Below are 18,548 nucleotides of genomic sequence, written 5' to 3'. Positions count from 1 at the left end.
TAACTAACCAAATAGCTTTCAACTGTGTTTTTTATAATGGCAAGTGATTTTCTAGTACCAAATTAGCAATTTAACATGATTACTCAAGGATAAAGAGTTGGATTTATGGCTGCTTGAAATGGGGCCTGTCTAGATTTGATCAAAAATAACTTTTTTCAAATAGTATTTGTCCTGTTTTTTACATCAGTAATGTCCTGACTATACTCTGTGATCAGTTGAATGCCACTTTGGTGAATTAAAGTACCAATTTCGTTCCAAAACAGTCAAATCTGTATATTATTCCAAACTTTTTACCATCAGAGTATATAAAAGAGTCGCTTCCATGTTTGCATCTTTTTAAAGAAGATATTCTATAAGTGTTCCATGTGCGAGTGGTACATCCCACTGTCAGATCAGCATGATATCTCCTCAGGAGCGCATGGCCTTTTCTCGTTCGGCGGTTCTGAAGCTGGGGATGATGATGATGATGATGTCATGTCACTCGCTGCATCAGGCGAGCGGTCAGTGGATGATGCTACTGCCCCTCCCCCAGCGAGGGCAAGGAGCCTGTATGCGCAACTGAAAAAGAGATGCTTTGTGTCCTTTAGAGGGTGGTCGAAGAGCTCGATATCGAGTTGTCTCTTCCAAATGAACTGACACAATCTCACCTTGATGAATGGTTCCTGCAGTCCGTGTCTCATAGATCTGCCCCGTTATTCCCTGTAGTTCATAACAAACTGTTGAAATCCTGGCGCGTTCCCTGTTCAGCTCGCCCGCACAGCGATTACATCCTCTCCGATGTGGATCATGGGAAAGAAAACAGTTATGCCCAACTAGCCCCTTCAAGAGGTGTTAGCAGTACATTTCTGCCCGGCGAGTAGCATGGCGTGGAACTCACACCCTGGTCATCTTTCTAAGCCATGTCGACTAACGTCCTCACTGGCTGGAAGAGCATACTCAGCGGTGTTCCAAACTGGTTCAGCACTCCACACGATGATGGTGCTCCAAGTTTTCCAAGATAAGCTCTGCAAACAAATGGATGAGCAAGGCTATGATCCAGAGACATTCAAAGAGCTCTGCACTGCTACTGACTTAGCGCTGCGAGCCACGAAAGTCACTGCACAGGCCATTGGCAAGTCAATGAGCAACCTGGTGTTTTTGAATTTTCACATCTGGCTGACCCTCAAGGAAATGCGTGATGCAGGAAAAGCAGCTCTGTTTGATGCTCCTGTGTCCCATTTTCCATGGTTTACTAGTTGCAGATAAACAATTTTAGAGTGAAAATGCAAACTCTGCATAGAGCTCATCATAATTTTTTATAAACGTGACTACTTCCTAGTTTCCATGGGACCAGACCAGTGTCTCTGAGGTGGCACTACAAGGAAATATATTCACGTCTGAATTGATGCAAAACTGTTTGGAGATGGCGCTTGTCAGTAATTCAACTGAATTGGGTTGATTTCTGGGTACTTTCGGGAACAATATGTCGATTTCCTGTGTGAATATGTGGAGTATTTCTGCTGAAATTCTGTTTCGGATTTGGCCCTTGGCCCTTTCCTTTCTGACATTTTGCACTGAATAACAGTGAAGCAAGCAGATTTATATTAAATAGTGTAGGAGTCTGGAGATTTTATTTGTACTGCAGACTTTTTGCCATGCTTAAAGGAATATTCCGGGTTCAATACAAGTTAAGCTCAATCGACAGCATTTGTGGCACAATGTTAATTACTACAAAAATTAATTGTGAATACTTTTCATAAAACAAAATGAAAAGGCTGGGTTACAGTGAGACACTTACAATGAAAGCTGATAGGGGCCAATCCATATACATTAGAATACTCACTGTATCTAAAGTATAACCACAAGGCATACATATTATGCTTGTTATCATGATTTTAGTGTTATTAAAAATTGAATTCACTTACTAACCTTTTCTGTGTAAATTTTATCCAATTATACAGCTTGTGTGCAAACTTGTTTATTTGATTTGTGCCCAGGTGTCGGATTTGTGCATGTCTCCTTTCATGTGTAAAAGGTAGCAGATTCGATTGATTGAGAATTGAAAGCCCCGCTTAGTGGTGCAGACAGCTACGAGGAGGAAAAGAGCACCGTGCTAGCGGAATGTGTGGGCCTTAATGTAGATGCATTATTACAAGCACTGGTCCATTATTAATGACAAGTGTAATTTGCTGTCTCTCTAGTGCCCTTCCTCCTCCCGCCCAATATGGGATAACGAGCAGTGATTGGTGTGTTGTGTAGAAAGCTTTTTGTCAAACTGTGGATAGCCCTAATCTGCCACAAATAGGAGAACGACATAGGCAAAGCTAATTGATTATATCAGGCCCCCATGGATCTCCATACTGGCCTATTTAGAGCCATTTAACTGGTGATCCCATTGGGAATTTTCTATGCAACTGAGACTGTAATTCAAAATTCATTGAAACGTGTGAACATTTCCTACATTGTTTTAGTGTCGACTGTAACACACCTAATTGTTAGCAGATGAGTGTTGGATTTTTTGAGAGAAGTTCAGCGTTCTTACAGTATATGTAAATGTTAAAAAATTCGAAAATAAGAAACAAAATTTTGTGAGATTTATTTTTAAAACAAGCAAAAAATACAATTAAAAATAAAATAATAATCAACTAATATACAAAATACACTCACTTAGAACTTTATTAGGTACACCTGTACACCTACATAATTATGCGAGTATCTAATCAGCCAATCATGTGGCAGCAGTGCAATGCATAAAGTCATGCATATATGGGTCAGGAGCTTCAGTTAATGTTCACATCAACCAGCAGAAGGGGGATTTTTTTTATCTCAGTGATTTCAACCACGGGCTGTTTTGAGTATTTCTGTAACTGCTGATCTCCTGGGATTTTCACACACAACAGTCTCTAGAATGGTGCCAAAAACAAAAAAACATCCAGTGAACAGCAGTTCTGTGGACGGAAACACCTTGTTGATGAGAGAGGTCAATGGAGAATGGCCAGACTGGTTTGAGCTGACAAAGTCTACAACAACTCAGATAACCACTCTGTACAATTTTAGTGAGCAGAATAGCATCTCAGAATGCACAACAAATCGAACCTTGAGGCGGATGTGTTACAACAGCAGAAGACCACGCTGGAAACTTTATTAGGACCAAAGTGTTCCTAATAATGTGGTCAATGAGTGTACATTTTCATAACATTTAAGTACTGTATATTTAAGATACATTACTTTGTCTGAAGTCTTCATATCACAGTTATTAAGAAATTTTCATAAGCGGTTTTGCTTCCCAAGAAAATGTATCTTGTTTTAAAGGTGCATTCATTGTGTTTTTCCACATTAAATGTGTTTTAAGAAGTTTCACCTTAAGAAGTGTAGTACACTTGACAGATGTGTAAAATGATGTGCACTAGCATGAGATGAAAACTCAGGAATGAAGGGGGCTTGGGGCAAAAATGCCCCCGAAATTCAAAATGTGGATGCCCCTGTAATTAATTATTTTGCACTTTATTGTAACATCTGATATATTTCTTAATATTGTATTCTAAGTCTAGGTATAGATAGTATTCACATAAAATATAAAATCTTATTCAGATTGAGAATATGTTAATACATTTAGTAAATGTAAGTATTTGAGATTAAAAGGATGATTCACAATATATTATATTATTAGAAAACATATGCCCTCATAATGGTAAAAATGGTAAATTTCTGACACTGATATGAATGTATTAGGGAAAGTGTATATCCTGAGTCCTGTAACTGGTCACCATTTATTTTAAGTTTTTGGCCTATTTTAATGAGCTTTTGCTGATGTTAATTTAATTGTATTTAATTCAATTTTAAATGGTCCTTCGGTGTATTTCATGTCAAGTACCCATAAACAAAAAAAATAGTTGAGATTGTTTTACTGGAAACAAGACAAAGATACTATGAACAAAAGGATTTTTGCAGTGTGCAGGACAATCCTTTTCTGCTGTGGGAGTGAATTTGAGTGTGTATAGTACAGTATGTACCTATGATGGGGATAAAATATATGCAGTGCAGGTGCTGTTGACTCAGCCTTTTAGAATAAATTTTGTGAAACCATTTCTAAGCAAGCTATGTGCAAAGGCTCATCAATGGTTGGAAACTTGATGAGCGAGCTGTAGGCTGCTTTGATTCGCTGCCCACAGAAAGTGCTGTAAAACCAGCCGGGCTCCTAGTCAAGGTTGATTTGATTGCAAATAACATTGAGCATAAGGATAAGCCATGTCAATGGCTGTCACCGCTAATGACCTCTACTTTGTACCTGCATTAAAGCTTGTGGCAGGGACTGCTTAGAATGGCTAAGCATTAGAAATATGCTCTTAAAATCAGCCTTACCTCACACATTTCTTCTTCAGACACAATATGTTGTAGCATAATCATACAAACAATTTAAAAATAAAAAACACAATTTTCCTGGCTTGTATAGTTAATGCGCATGCGGGTTCTTGAGTAATCCTAACAGGCGATGTCTATTTTTATAGTAAAAGGTGATTGGCTCTTTTTCCTGTAAGGTAGGACTTCCTTTCTACATACGTTGACCGTTCGGTGTTCCAAGTTCTCCCATTCATTTTTGACATTAGAAGTAGTCTGACAATACATGCAATGCTTCCTTAGGCCACTTCCACACATCCATTTTCATTTGAAAACGCTTTGATTTTTCTACGTTTACAGTGGAACTGCGTTCTCCTTCACCGAGACTTTTAAAACACTCAACATAATCGCATACTTTGGAAAATTATAACATTAGGCAGCTGAAAATGTAGGTTTCAAATGCAAACTTTGGACATAGAATAAGATTTTGGACAAAATTAAGTATCTCAGAAGTTAGCATACTCTAACTGTGGCACCCTCCACACTAATCCTTTGTTGTACTTATCTTATGTTTCCTAATGTCATAGTTTTTTCCAAAGAATTCAGTAATCAAGTTGCGATTTCAGGGGTAAGTAATCCCCACTGCTGTTTCAAGCAATGACTCATCATAAACACTCATGTGGCAGGCATCGCTGGAGTACACACAGTCCCACTCAACCACACACACACACACATAAACTGAGAAATGAAAGCACAGTTCCTGACAAACCCATGCATGCACGCATACACGCTGTAGTAGTGATTATGGTTATGATAGTGACTGCCATAACACACAAACACATTTCCTCACATGCATGCATACAGACAGAGACACATAACTAATGCCAGCAGCATGGTTACCCACAGCAGGAAAACCACACTGCATATGTAAATGAGATGCCAGGAAGGTGTGAGAGCACCACTCCAATGCAAATGTAATGGAAACCTCAAAGACAGAGGATATAAATAGACTCGCAGCATGCGGTTGCCTCAAAGACTACCGCGTAGTTCTTAAAGCGACATGCATGACCCATTCTGCACAAATGTGCACACTTCAGGGCTATTGAAAGGGCGACTTTGAGTTCATGCCTGTGAGTGCTCAAAGCGACAAGTACCCCATTTAAACTGGAGCTTGTGATGTCTGTAGGTTTCGTATCATGTAGTTTGTTCAAAAATACTGTAGACACACTCTTACTCTACTGTAAAGCTCTGTGCACACTGTGATTGTTTCCTTTACGATTGCAGGTAGTCAGATTGTACGATATGAGAGCAATATGATCCTGCTTAAAAGCCAAGGTAGACTGCAATATTTATGGTCTTTTATGTCAGACTGCATCTTAAGAATTGGTCACAGTTGACAGTGTTGACTGGGCAATCAAATTATGTCATATTCTGACATCCTCAATGATACGTGAAATTTAAATGGTACTGCACAGACCCAAGCAAGCTCTTGAAGTAATATGGCCAATGTTTTGGATGAAAAAGAAGAAAAAAAACATCCGATTAACTGAAGTCTTTTTTGGCTCTAACAAAATAAATCATGTGTCTTTATTTTAAAATGAGATTATGATTCACCACAAACATTTGTGCGATATGAGCAAAAGTTTATATTGCGATATTCTTGAAAGTTTTGGTTGAAAACAATATTATCACAATATACAAATTGTTATGGAAAGTGATTCAAAACTTCTAAAACAAAAATCCTTAAAAAACAATTCTTTATATCAGCAGTTCCTTTTCACTGACAATGAAGTAATGGTATACTTGTCCATTGCAAACAACTTTATCAATAAATATAGTTTAAAACATATACAAATTGTGTTTATTGTTATATTATAATATAATACAGTATAAATACAGTATATAAATGTATTTAAGCAATATCGCAAGAGTGCGATATGGCCCTAAATCAGCACTGCCGTGATTCGGCCATAGTCCGAGTGCTGTAGGTAATCACAGCAGTGCTGATTTGGTGCTGATATAGCACGATTGTGAGTGTGATATTGCTTCTTATGCGATGGATCAGAGTCTGCCATTGCTGGTTCAAACCAAATGATGTGGCCAAGCCTCTCAAAAATATCACTTTAGAACTACTAGTATCACAGCTCTGTGTCATGTGTCTGGCTGTGGGAGAGGGAGAGCGGTAAGGCTCGTCACCTGGGTGGTGATTACTCTAACACCTGTCTCTCATTATATTGATGGCGGAGGGAGACCTGATAAGGCACGCCAGAGCTTTGAGTTCAGAGAGTGTTTTTTGTTTGAGTGAAGAGTCCAAGAGTCCAAGAGACAAAGAGACCAAGTGTGTGCAGTGTGAAAAGGAGACCGAAAATAAAGACTTATTTGAACTGCTTCGTTGTCTCCTGACTCCTCCATTGCCCATGAACTCAGTCTTATCACATGCTGTTTCTAACATGTTATTGGAGAAATAAGAATGTGTGTGTGTGTGTGTGTGTGTGTGAGAGAGAGAGAGAGAGAGAGAGAGAGAGAGAGAGAGAGAGACACTATCTGTTAGTCAGCTTTCTGAAGATAATGTAATTTTGGTGAGATGCATCCTACTTTCTCAGTGGAAAATAGGCATCCAAGCAGGGGTATTCCTCCCTTTTTCACATTAGCCAGTGTGCAAGAATCTTTCACTATAGAAACCGCAATGTCCTCTGCCATTTTGTCCTCTCCAATGTGGAAACTCTGGTAAGAGGTAAGCGCCTTGAGTTTGTGTAATTAATCAGTCTGTTGTGTTTCTCAGCTGTGGTGAGACTTAATGCTGAAGTTGTTTTTTTTAAAGCCATTTAAAGCTATTTCCTAGCTTTAGTCGTGTAGTAGTAATACGAGCGATCATGGAGTGCTGTTGAATATAAACATTGAGTGATGCTGACTCACTTCACAACACCAACTGGCTCATATTACACACAAAAATGGACTTTTGCCTCCACCTGCTGGCAAAAATATGTTATGTCACAAAATTAAATGTAAAGAGACAGATGACTCTTAACACATCTGCACTGCTCATATACTTTAGTTTAGAATGGCATGAACACAAGCGGAGTGATACACACAGTGAAGCATCTGAGAGCTGATGGTGTGAGTCCATCAGTACTATGGAACATCTCTCATCCAATCAGATTCGAGGACCGCAACTAACTGTTATAGTATATATAACTGTATATATATATATTCACATTTTATATATATATATATATATATATATATATAGAATAATAATACATTTTCAGTGGAGATATGTTCTAGTTTGGATGAGTGGCGCAAACTTAAATTTTTTAGCGGTGCCAATAATGCTTAATTGTTACCATTATCGAAAACACGCTCCATTACAGCATACTTTGGAAAGTGATGATGTTAGGATACCGAAAACAGAGTTTTCAAACTAAATGTTTTAGTGTGGACGTGGTCTAAGATTTTTTGTCAAGGCAATTAATCGGTCGTCTTTGAGCATTTCACACTAATCGATCAAGGATAGTTGATTTTTCTCTGCCAGGAAAGAAATCTTATGATTCTCCAAATTTGTCTTGACTGCAAAATCTTGGCCAAAATCATACAGTGTGCAACCGTGCTTGAGAGAAAGAATGAAAGCATTGAAGAGGAGGAGGAGAGGAGAGAGCCAAAGAGAGGGAGAGTGTTTAGAATTGAGAGGTAATAAAGCATGAGATGTTATTACGGGAATCTCTGAAATAATGGTTGAGTTTGCCAAGCGTGTGCTCTAATGTAAGCATTATACACCCATTAGTCTGTTCTCCTTACAGCGTCAGGCTTTGGGATGCTCCTAAAGCTGCACGTAAAATGTCATATTTTAATGTCTAGTTCAGAATGTGATGTGCTAAGCCTACATTCTCATCTGCTGGGGTTCCCCCTCATTTGAAGCATTCGCTTTATCTCTTGTGTTTTACTCACTTCATGACTTGAAGGTGTTTTATTCGATTTTCAGCTGTTTTAGCATATTGCAGTGATCTCAACAAACCACCAACCTACCCAACCACTTCAAAACATTTGCATACAAACTGAATTTGTTGTTGAAGGTGCAGAACTAAAAGATTTGATTATGCATTCAGTACGTTTACATGCACCATTATAATTGAGCTACAGCTGGTTTTTGCGTAGAGCTAGAGTATTTGTCTGTTATGATGAGCTGTGATTGGTCCACATTGTGCAGATTTTCCGCTTTGTTATAATAGGGTGTTTTACATTAGAATTAGGAATACAGCCATACATACAACCATAAAGAAAAAAACTGAAGAAACAAAAAGTTGATGATGAAATCTCTCTGTTGTTAGGCTCAGCAGCACTTGTTCAAACACAAACTGAGACCATATGGTAGCCTAACCACATGCAGTTATCATACAGTGGGTTCTTCCCACAGTGAATTCTACTGATGTGTGTTGGCTTCAAGGATGATCAGAGCCTGTTGAGATGTAGATTGCCAAACTGTTATCAGTAGTTCTAAAAGGGCTTGTGTGTAAGTGGTGTGGTGATGCGTTGCTCTGTAGAGTACAGTTGTTATGATTTACCGTTCAGAGTGTTGTTCTAATCATATTTATCTGATCGTAAGAAACCCAGTGGATCTGTTGAACACTTGATGTTAAACATTTAAGTGAACCACAATGAAAGATAATTAACTACAAGACAAGAAAAGATAAAACAAATAAAGCCTAATATGACAAATGGTTTTGGAAAAAAGGTTATTTTGCACTTCTGTTTTTGCAGTTTTAAACACTAGAACTCACACATATTCAAAATGCTTGACATTTTTGGATTTTGATGTAATTTGGAAAATGTTTCATTACATTGCAAAGAAAAGATATTATTTTTATATATTTTACTACTTTATACAAGGCAATACATTTATGTAATTCATGATAAATAAACCAGCTGTTTTTCATATCACCGTTGTGACGAAATGCCGATGGTTTTAATTTGGTCAATTAATTTTGGCTGATACATCAGTGCATGCCTACTTATATGTCCAGAGGAAATGTTTTATGAAAACACTATGCAATAAAATACATGTGAGATATTCTGTATTACATTTTACTTTGTGTGTAAAACTTGGAATTTTGTTGTGTGTTGTCTAAAAGGTATATCTATCTATCTACCTGTCTGTCTGTCCGTCCATCTGTCTATCTGTCCGTCCATCCATCTGTCTTTCTCTCCCAATCTAAGCATTTTAAGGTGAAATACAATGCCACCTGGTGTTCAGACAAAATAAAAATTGCATCATATGCTTGTACTTAGGAATAAATGTAGTCAGTTATCTATATGTTACATTTCATGTAAAGGTAATATCCTTAAGATATTCAAACTATATGGAGATATTGTATATTAATAATTCTGCAAAGCCCTTATACATAATCAATTATGTATGGATGAGATTTTTTTTGCGAGCACAAAGCCAGTATGATCTCTTTTTTGAGGTTTGTTTCACCGTAGGGGGTCTGTAGGAGCAGTGCTCAGTCCCATACAGGACCCCCTAGCAAGAGACTCCCAGGAGTCTTCACAGGCGCTTTGAACATTTGAAGATCTGCAGAAATATACTCTTGCATCTTTCCTTTCTTGTTCTGCCACTCACTCCCTCTCTTTCTCTCTTATATTCTCCCTCTTTTCACTCTGTCTCTTGTTCTATATTTGTATCCATCTGCCTGTGCATCTCTGTAGCTTTGACTCTCTTTTTCTTTCTCTACAGTATTATTTTTTATTTTTTTCCATCTGTTTTTTTCTCTCGCTCTGTAAGTACCTGTGTGGTTTGAGCATGTCTCTAAGCTTGTGTGTGTCTCAGGGCATTTGCACAGGTAAGTAAGTAAGTAAGGAGGTGTTCTCAATGTCAAATGATCACATACAATACAGTATATTCACACACGTCTGCATGCAACACACATAAAAAGCCTACACATAACAACAGTGTTTGCTTAGGTGCTTGATTAATTTGCTTGCAATCTCAAATTCTGCTTTTCTCTATTTTCTTAAGTTCCGTGCCAAGCCTTCTACATGTTTTAACTTTAAATAACTAAATCACAGAGCTCTGTCTGTCTGAACCATTTCATCCAGTGCCAAAACACACTGCAAACATTGTGGTCAAAAAGAGCTGTGTTGAGAACTACGTGCAATTTCTTTACATTTTTACCCACAAAATGTCAGTTTCCCATGGTTTTAAATATCCCATGACATGAAAATTACAGTTTTAGGCTTTTAGTCCATGTCTGTTAGCTTTGAGGTCATCTGTTGAAAGTGTACTCCTGAAAGTTACCAAAATTTACTATTAACACATTTTAAATTTACAGTCTTCCAGGAAAACAGACCAAAACTATTGATGACTGGTCTTGCATTTACAAAATGATTGTCTAATAAAATGTTCTCTAGAATAAGTTTGTCCCTCTCTCTAATACACCTAATTCTGTTCTGACTAGCATCTGCAAATAGCAAATCATGTTTCACAGCTTTGAAATATACTAACAGATATTGGCTCTTCAATATGTCCCACCTCAACTTCCTGTTTAAATTAGTAATGTCAATGAAAAGAAAAACTGCATTCATCAAGCCAGGTGTTTTAATATTTCAAGATATTCAAAGTCATCTAGCATCTCTCTTTATGATATGGTAAATGTACTTGGTATGGTAAGCTTGTTATTTTAAAGAGCTGTTAAAAGTTTTCACTTTCGACAAAAAAGGACCACTTCATAACAGTGTCAACAGTAGCACTATTATACAAACAAGTTGACATGATTGGTTGACAATGATGTCAGTCATGTTTGGCAGAAATAGAGAGCCCCTATGAGGGCCTCCACACTGAGCAAGAGAAACAGAGAGCAAGAAAGTGAGAATTTAAGAGGAATGAGGTCAGCCTGGGGTACGGCAACATTACTTGAGTGAAGTACCTGTCCCTACTATCCACTTACTGAGGCATTTGTCCCAACTGAGCTGATATGCTAATACAGGCAGAAAAAATGCAGGAAGCACAAAGCTATCTCTCCATCAGGCCCTCACAATGACCCAAAGAGCGCAGGGCTGAATGAACCTGTCAGGGATTGAATTTTACTACTTTGAGTGTGACGAAGAGTTTGAGTGGCTTTTAGGCTGTTGTAAATTAGTTTGTGTGTGGTATTGTCTGTACTCTCATTTGTGTGCCTCTAGTTTTACCTCTCCAGTAGTTTCGCACAAAGGAAAGGTATTGAATGGTCGTTGTTGGTTGAATGACAGGCTTTGTGATTGTTAATGACAGGATTGCGCTTGCCATGATTTATTTGTGCCAATATCTACAGTTGGGTATCAATGTTCACCTACCCTGGTTAAAGTTCTCAGGATTATCCAGGGTGTTTAAACGTGGTCTGCATGTCTGATGAATCTCCTAATGAAGGTAAAGAGTGTTATTGACTTATTGAAACATTGTTAAAGTCACACTGTATTTAAAAAAAAGAGGCTAGATTTTGTTATTGTGTGTAAACACAAATACAAGTAGTTTAGGCTGTCCCATTGCCAGAGGTAAATTAAACTGCTCTTTGATTATAATTTTTCAAGTTTTTTCAAGTTTTTATTTTTATACATTTGAGCAGTTATAGATATTGTGTAAATGTGCATATTTCTTTAGATATTGTAAAGAAAATATATATTATATATTTATTATTTTGTGTAAATACTGTATATATTACACTATATATTACATATATTGCATGAACATTTACATCTCATCTCAATGCAATACCATGTTTTGTGTAAGTATGAATATAAATATAAATCTTAAATATAATTGTTAAATTTAACATTTGTTAAAATAGTAAAACTAAATCTGAAATAAACATTTCATGTAATTATCATTAAAGAGAATAACTACTAAATATAGCAAAGAAAACATTTAAATAAAGAAATCACAAATTTGTCTAATTCGAATTGTACAGTTTTGTCTGTAAACTTTTATACATTATAATCACTAAGATAACCATTGTGTATGTACTATTGGCTTTCATAGTTTGCCATATTTCTCTGATTATCTCTTTACATTATACATATATTTTTAAATTATCTTAATAGCTCAATCTTCCATTATTTTGTGGTTTTATCATATTTTTATTTTTTTTGTTTGTTTTTTACAAGAACCTTGCACTGTACTCGTAATAAGTCATTACAATTAAGCATTTAGAAAGTATTCAGACCCCTTCATTTTTTCAATTTTGTTTATGTTACAGCCTTATGCTAAAATGCTTTAAATGATTGTTTTCTTCACATCAATCCACACTCCATACCCCATAATGACAAAGCAAAAAACATATTTTTGAAAACTTTGTAAATGTATTAAAAATAAAAAAACTGAAATATCACATTGACATAAGTATTCAGACCCTTAACTCAGTACTAAGTAGAAGCACCTTTGGCAGTGATATCAGCCTCAAGTCTTTTTGGATATGATGCAACAGGCTTTGCACACCTCAATTTGGGGACTCAAGCTCTGTCAGGTTTTATGGGGACCATCAGTGGACAGATATTTGCAGGTCTCTCCAGACATGTTAGATAGGGTTCAATTCTGGGCTCTGGCTGGGCCACTTAAGGATATTCACAGAGTTGTCCCTAAGCCATTCTTGCATTGTCTTGGCTGTGTGCTTAGGGTCATTGTCCTGTTGGAAGGTGAACCTTCAGCCCAGTCTGAAGTCCTGAGCGTTCTGGACCAGGTTTTCATTAAGGATATTTCTGTATTTTGCTACATTCAGCATTCCTTCAACCCTGACCAGTCCCTGCCGCTGAAAAACACCCCCACAGCATGATGCTACCACCACCATGCTTCACCGTTGAGATATATGATTTTTTTTTTTTTTTTTGTATGTGGCACCCCACGTGGTATACTAATAAACATCTCCCCAGAGCTGTAAGACATAGAATTTGATATAACAATGACCCCAACCCTGATTATGAGTCACTGGTTTGCCACACTTGTTTTGTGTATAAATATTGCTTTTCCCTGGCTGAATAACCTAGTCCTGTCTCATTATGTTAAATGATGGAATGAATAGACTGTAATATTGCTGTGAAGTCTGGGAGCGTCCCTCAGCACTAAGGCTGTGTACAGTCATTTCTCATTATTAAAAACGCAGTGCCACACTACACGGCTGGTTACAATGCTTAAACACTATAGATCAGTGATAAACACAACTGTCTACCCTGGTTAGATTAGTTGCAGTATGTGTGTGTGTGTGTGTGTGTGTGTGTGTCTGCCACGTTGTGTGATAGAATTTCCCTTTGCCGGGAACCCTGACTCGAGTGTTTGGGGTGTTTGTAAAATCTCTTTGAAAAAAAATATTTTCAATTAGTGACGCTAGTGGCACTGAAATTACACTCTTCAGCTTAAAATTTATAGGTGTTTATGGAATGTGTGTCTGTTTGAAGAGCGGACACATTATTTTGCGCTGGGTGGCTCCAGCCATCTGTCGTTGGCAAGATGAGCTCATTGCTTCTTCTCTATTGATCAGTGAAATAACAGAGCTGCTGTAGTAATGATGTCATTACCTGCCTCTCGCTCGCTCACACACCCACCCACAGTGCTGACCTTGAATGAATCGTGCTACTGAGCATGCTCAGTACAAGACTGTCTGTCTGTGTGCATGTGAGCTGGATTCTGGAGGTTGAAAGAAGAAAGGATTTCAACCTGCTGTCCTCAGATGCACGCACACACACATACAAGCACCTGCTGCTGAATTCCTTTGAGCCTCTCCATCTTGTTTCCTTTTTGTCCATTGAGAAAAGAGAGATAGTGTATGGATGGCTCTTTCATCTGTAGAAGAAAAGGATCGTGATTGCTCCATGTGTAATGCGTGCACAAGCATATGTGATAATGGTATGAGGCATTCATGCATCATTTTATTGTGGATGGCTTGAGTTCGGCATTAAGAAACGCTGTAAAAAATGTTTAGTGAAATAGGTATCATTAATTTCACATTTTCAATTGCATTTCCTTCTGATACATGTATAGTTACAGGGAGTGATGTCACATAGAACAAGTTTGTTGTACAGATCTGTGTCTCAGTCTGCAGGCACAGTTTTCATATTGGCCCAATTTTCCCCTGTTTCTACTCATCCTCTCTGTTTTCTGCTTTCCCTCTTGTCTGTGCTTTCTTAACCCCTCTAACCGAGCTCTGCTACTAGGATGGTATTAGCTTACTGTTTGTCCTATATCTGTTTTTGGGAACCGTACTGTGTTGTGTAACACACACATACACTACTCTAAAATGGACTTTATGGAGCAGACTTTGAGAATATAAGCTTGTTTTAGGAACAGCATCTTTGTGTTCTGACAGATATTTGGTGAGTAATGATGGAGAAGATACAGCAATTTCATTTCAAATCTGTTGTCAAAAATCCTGTGGAATTGAGACATTGAGTTGAACTTGGTGTCACTTGCTATATCTGCTTAATATGTTTTTTGTTTTAGTTGCTTTTATTAATTTGAACAGTCTCAGGAAAGAAGGAATCTTATGTCTCTTTAGCTCACAGACACTCAGACATACTTTGGTAGTTTTGCAGGCTCTCAGTAGAGTATAAAACAGTGATGACCTGAGGTGTTTAGGGATTGCTACATTACAGTGGTTTGAGAGGACATCTGTGGGAAAATTATGAAGACTACAGAATTTCTGTACCCTGGCAGTCATGTCTGAAACACATTTTTGTGGTAGCCACAAAAACATGAACAAATCAGCAATTTCTCAGTTCTCATGAACAGATCTTGATGGGATAACCTGGTCATTCAGTACATTCAGGTAGTCAGCTGACTTCATTTTATTGCCACTAGGGTTGCAACGGTATGACATTTTCACGGTACGATAACCGTCTTAGAATATTTTATGGTTTTACGGTGTCATGGTATACAGTATTACACAATTATTATTATCAGTTACAATGACCCTTAATGGAGTGAAAACTTGAAACCATTTTTTTATTGAAGTATGTGTAAAAAAGTCTCCCTTTTGAAAATAAATCGAATAAATAAGAAAACTAACATAATTATAATAATAAACCAATTAAAATCATGATAAAAACAAATAGCATTACAAAATAATAATGGCAGCTAAAGCATGTTAGTTTACATGTTAGCATAGCATGTTAAATTAACTACTAAATGAAAAATAACATCAGCTGTGTGAGCTTTTAAAGTAACGTCCTATGATTATTAATAATTAACATATACTGTAGGTGCGTGACAGCACAGCCAGACTGCTCCTGTCTGTAACTTTAACTCTGTGCTTCTCAACTGGTTTTGCTTCAGGAAACATTGGAAATCAAGTGTAGACCTGCCATAGATTAAACATAACCTGTATTTAATGTATCCTGGGTTGCATTTTCTTTTATGTTGTATAGTTTTGTTCATTGTTTTCAAGTACAAGGACACGCATCAAGTGACATTATTTTTAACAAACAATCTACAGGAAGTTTCATTCCCCCTTTTAAAAATTGAAGAGGAGATGTACTTATATTAGCCCATTATTTTCCCGTTTGTTTCCTAATTTCAAACATCATTCAAACAGAACACACATATTACACAGAAGGAAAGGCTCCTCATTACCATGGTTAGGTCAGTGTGCTAGTCTTAAATAATAGTAATAATAATAATAAGTTAATGTATTTATGAAAAAATAAATACTAGCTGAAACACATCTTGAAACTTTAAAACTGCCACTGTTGATATAATATGAGGTCTAATAGATTCAACCTTTAGATTATTTCATATGAAACTATAACATTTTGCAATAATAATAAAAATAAATTGTGCATAGCAGTGTTGCTCTTTTCCTATTCAGTGCTGTTTTGCATGTCAGTGCTGTCTACTGTTTTTAGGTTTGACTTGACTTCAGCCGTAACGCTTTGAACTAGAAAAATCTCACTAGAATTGAAATTGGTCACATCAGTTTTGAGGTCTGCGCTCCGCAATATCGAGGGAAGCCCGGTTGAAAAGCCTTTAGCTGATTGCGAGATTATCATTAAATCTGCCTCGGCAGTCCTAAATAGGTCATCACTTGGGTGGCCACCGAAATATCTTCAGTGGGTAAACCATGTCATTGTTCTTTCCCTGCTGTCCGCGACCCAGTCCGAATAGACCTGCGACACACCAGTTGAGAAACACTGCTTTAACTCACACACACACACACACACACACACACACACACACACACACACACACACACACACACACACACACACACACTCACTTATGTCAGACCCCCTTGCCTCGCTTCTCTCTGACATTTTCTACACTGTATGTGTGTGTGTGGGGCAAGTCGACGAGTCTGACAGGAAGTCGAGGAGGAAAGGAGATGTGTATGCGCAGGTGAGATTCTCCATCCGGTTGTATTTTTTTCCCTCAATACCGTAGATAAGAAAATGTACATGCACGACCATGGAATACGTCTTCCGGATCGTTATTGCAGTGATTAATATAATTACTGCAATAACGATCCGATCATTGGCTTTTAAGTAACTGCTTATTTAAATCCAAATGGCAACTTTATTTTTGGCCAGGCAGTGTATTGCCCCCTGTGGTGGAATGATCCGCCCCTCCGGCTCATCATCATCGCCCTGACTCTTAGGGCTGCCCTTCAGTCAGGCTCATGACAGGAGTTGGGCAGGAGAGCGAGAAGAAGTGCATAATTAATAAGCCTCGTTCTGAGAGCGGTGAATGAAGCACAATTGTTGTGAATAATGCGTCATTACAGCTGTCTTTAAAATGCAGAGTGCACCTCTTCTTGGGGATCCGGCTTCAAATATCCATGTGTGAAAACACTGACATCCTCGCAGGCCCAGGACCAGAGCTGGGACATTTACATTTATGCATTTGGCAGACGCTTTTATCCAAAGCGACTTACAGTGCAATTATTACAGGGACAATCCCCCCGGAGCAACCTGGAGTAAAGTGTCTTGCTCAAGGACACAATGGTGGTGGCTGTGGGGTTTGAACCAGAGACCTTCTGATTAACAGCCCTGTGCTTTAGCCACTACGCCACCACCTCTCCGAGCTGGGAGTGTTCGGACGAGGTGCGCCATGGACCCTGTAGGAGACTGTATTCGGCCGATGACTCAGCTCACGCCTGGGCCATGCAATGGACACTACCCCGACCTTCACGGAGCCCCGTCTCATTGCCATGATGCCAGATTCCATCTTTGTTATGAACACTATTTCACCTTGGACACTTTATTATCCCCCTTTATGGACATGTTATTTTGATTATTATTTCCAATAAATGCCTCTTGACACCACACCCACTGTGTCTGTCTCGGGCTCACCCTGCCATACCCCTTTAAATAAAGGGGAAAATTCTGACACTGGCACGTGCATATCACCTTAATCACTGACCTGATCTGTCCTGGCAGTCTTGTTTACTCAACACAGAAACAGCCTCGGCTAGACCTCCCACAGCTGATGTGTAAATGATACTTGCACTGTGGACCATATATCATAAAAATACTGAGCTTGCAAGAGTTATCCTTTGCTGTTTATTACTTGAGGCCACAGCCGCAACCACGTGACACATCAGCACTTGTAAAACATAAAAAGATAGAAACAGAAGAGTTAATGTGACAGGAATAGCTTTTAGAAAGGTGTCTTTTTTTTCTCGTACTCTGAAACAAGCACAATAATCTGATGAAACACTGCAACAAGATTTGGTTTTAACCCCAGATTTCTGGAAACTGAAAATAGATTCAGTGGAATTAGTATCATGCTTGGTTAACTATTGATATACAGCACCTGGTGTAATAAGTTTCTCACTGTAGTAGCATATCCTCAGTACTCTGGGTTTGACTGATTATTCACAGAATGTTGTAAGAAAAGCTATAAAGCTGATCTGAGTGGTGGAATAGACACTTGACTTTCTAAGGTAGGATAAAACAGTTAATTTGGAAAAAGCTTCATTTGATTTCAGTTAATTTGTAAATTATTTGAAGATCTAGTTGTTTTGATTGAGTATTACCCCAAATTAAAAACGGACCACACGAATCACATTTTACCAGCAGGAAAAGCAACTTTTTATTAGTTTATCCAAAGATTTAGTCAGTCATACAATTAATTCCAACAAGGTAATCTTAGTTGGGTTTTAACTAGAATGAAGAACTTATTTTGTATTCCGTATAGACAACATATGTGACACAGTTCACTTCTGTATTGTAAAGTATTTCCAAGGTAATAATGTAAAACGTGGTAGTTTGCTTAAAAT

The 18,548-nt window shown here is 37.9% G+C and overlaps 1 protein-coding gene across 2 annotated transcripts in view; it reads left to right on the top strand.

The window, feature by feature from the left end:
* LOC127619638 (ataxin-1-like) overlaps nt 1-18,548 on the top strand; it is a 134,594-nt gene that overhangs the window by 67,974 nt on the left and 48,072 nt on the right. Inside the window, exon 1 of one of the 2 annotated variants that reach the window (XM_052092569.1) lies at nt 18,118-18,212. The exons of the other annotated variant lie outside the window; for it this stretch is intronic. The gene's annotated coding sequence lies outside the window, so the exon portion shown is untranslated. Of the gene's footprint in view, nt 1-18,117; nt 18,213-18,548 lie in introns of those variants that run through there. 2 annotated transcript variants of the gene reach the window in all.

The sequence above is a fragment of the Xyrauchen texanus genome, chromosome 26 (assembly GCF_025860055.1).
Source record: "Xyrauchen texanus isolate HMW12.3.18 chromosome 26, RBS_HiC_50CHRs, whole genome shotgun sequence".
Taxonomy (NCBI): Eukaryota; Metazoa; Chordata; class Actinopteri; order Cypriniformes; family Catostomidae; genus Xyrauchen; species Xyrauchen texanus.
The sequence above is the reverse complement of the archived record's forward strand: the minus strand, read 5'-3'. Positions and strand labels throughout refer to the sequence as shown.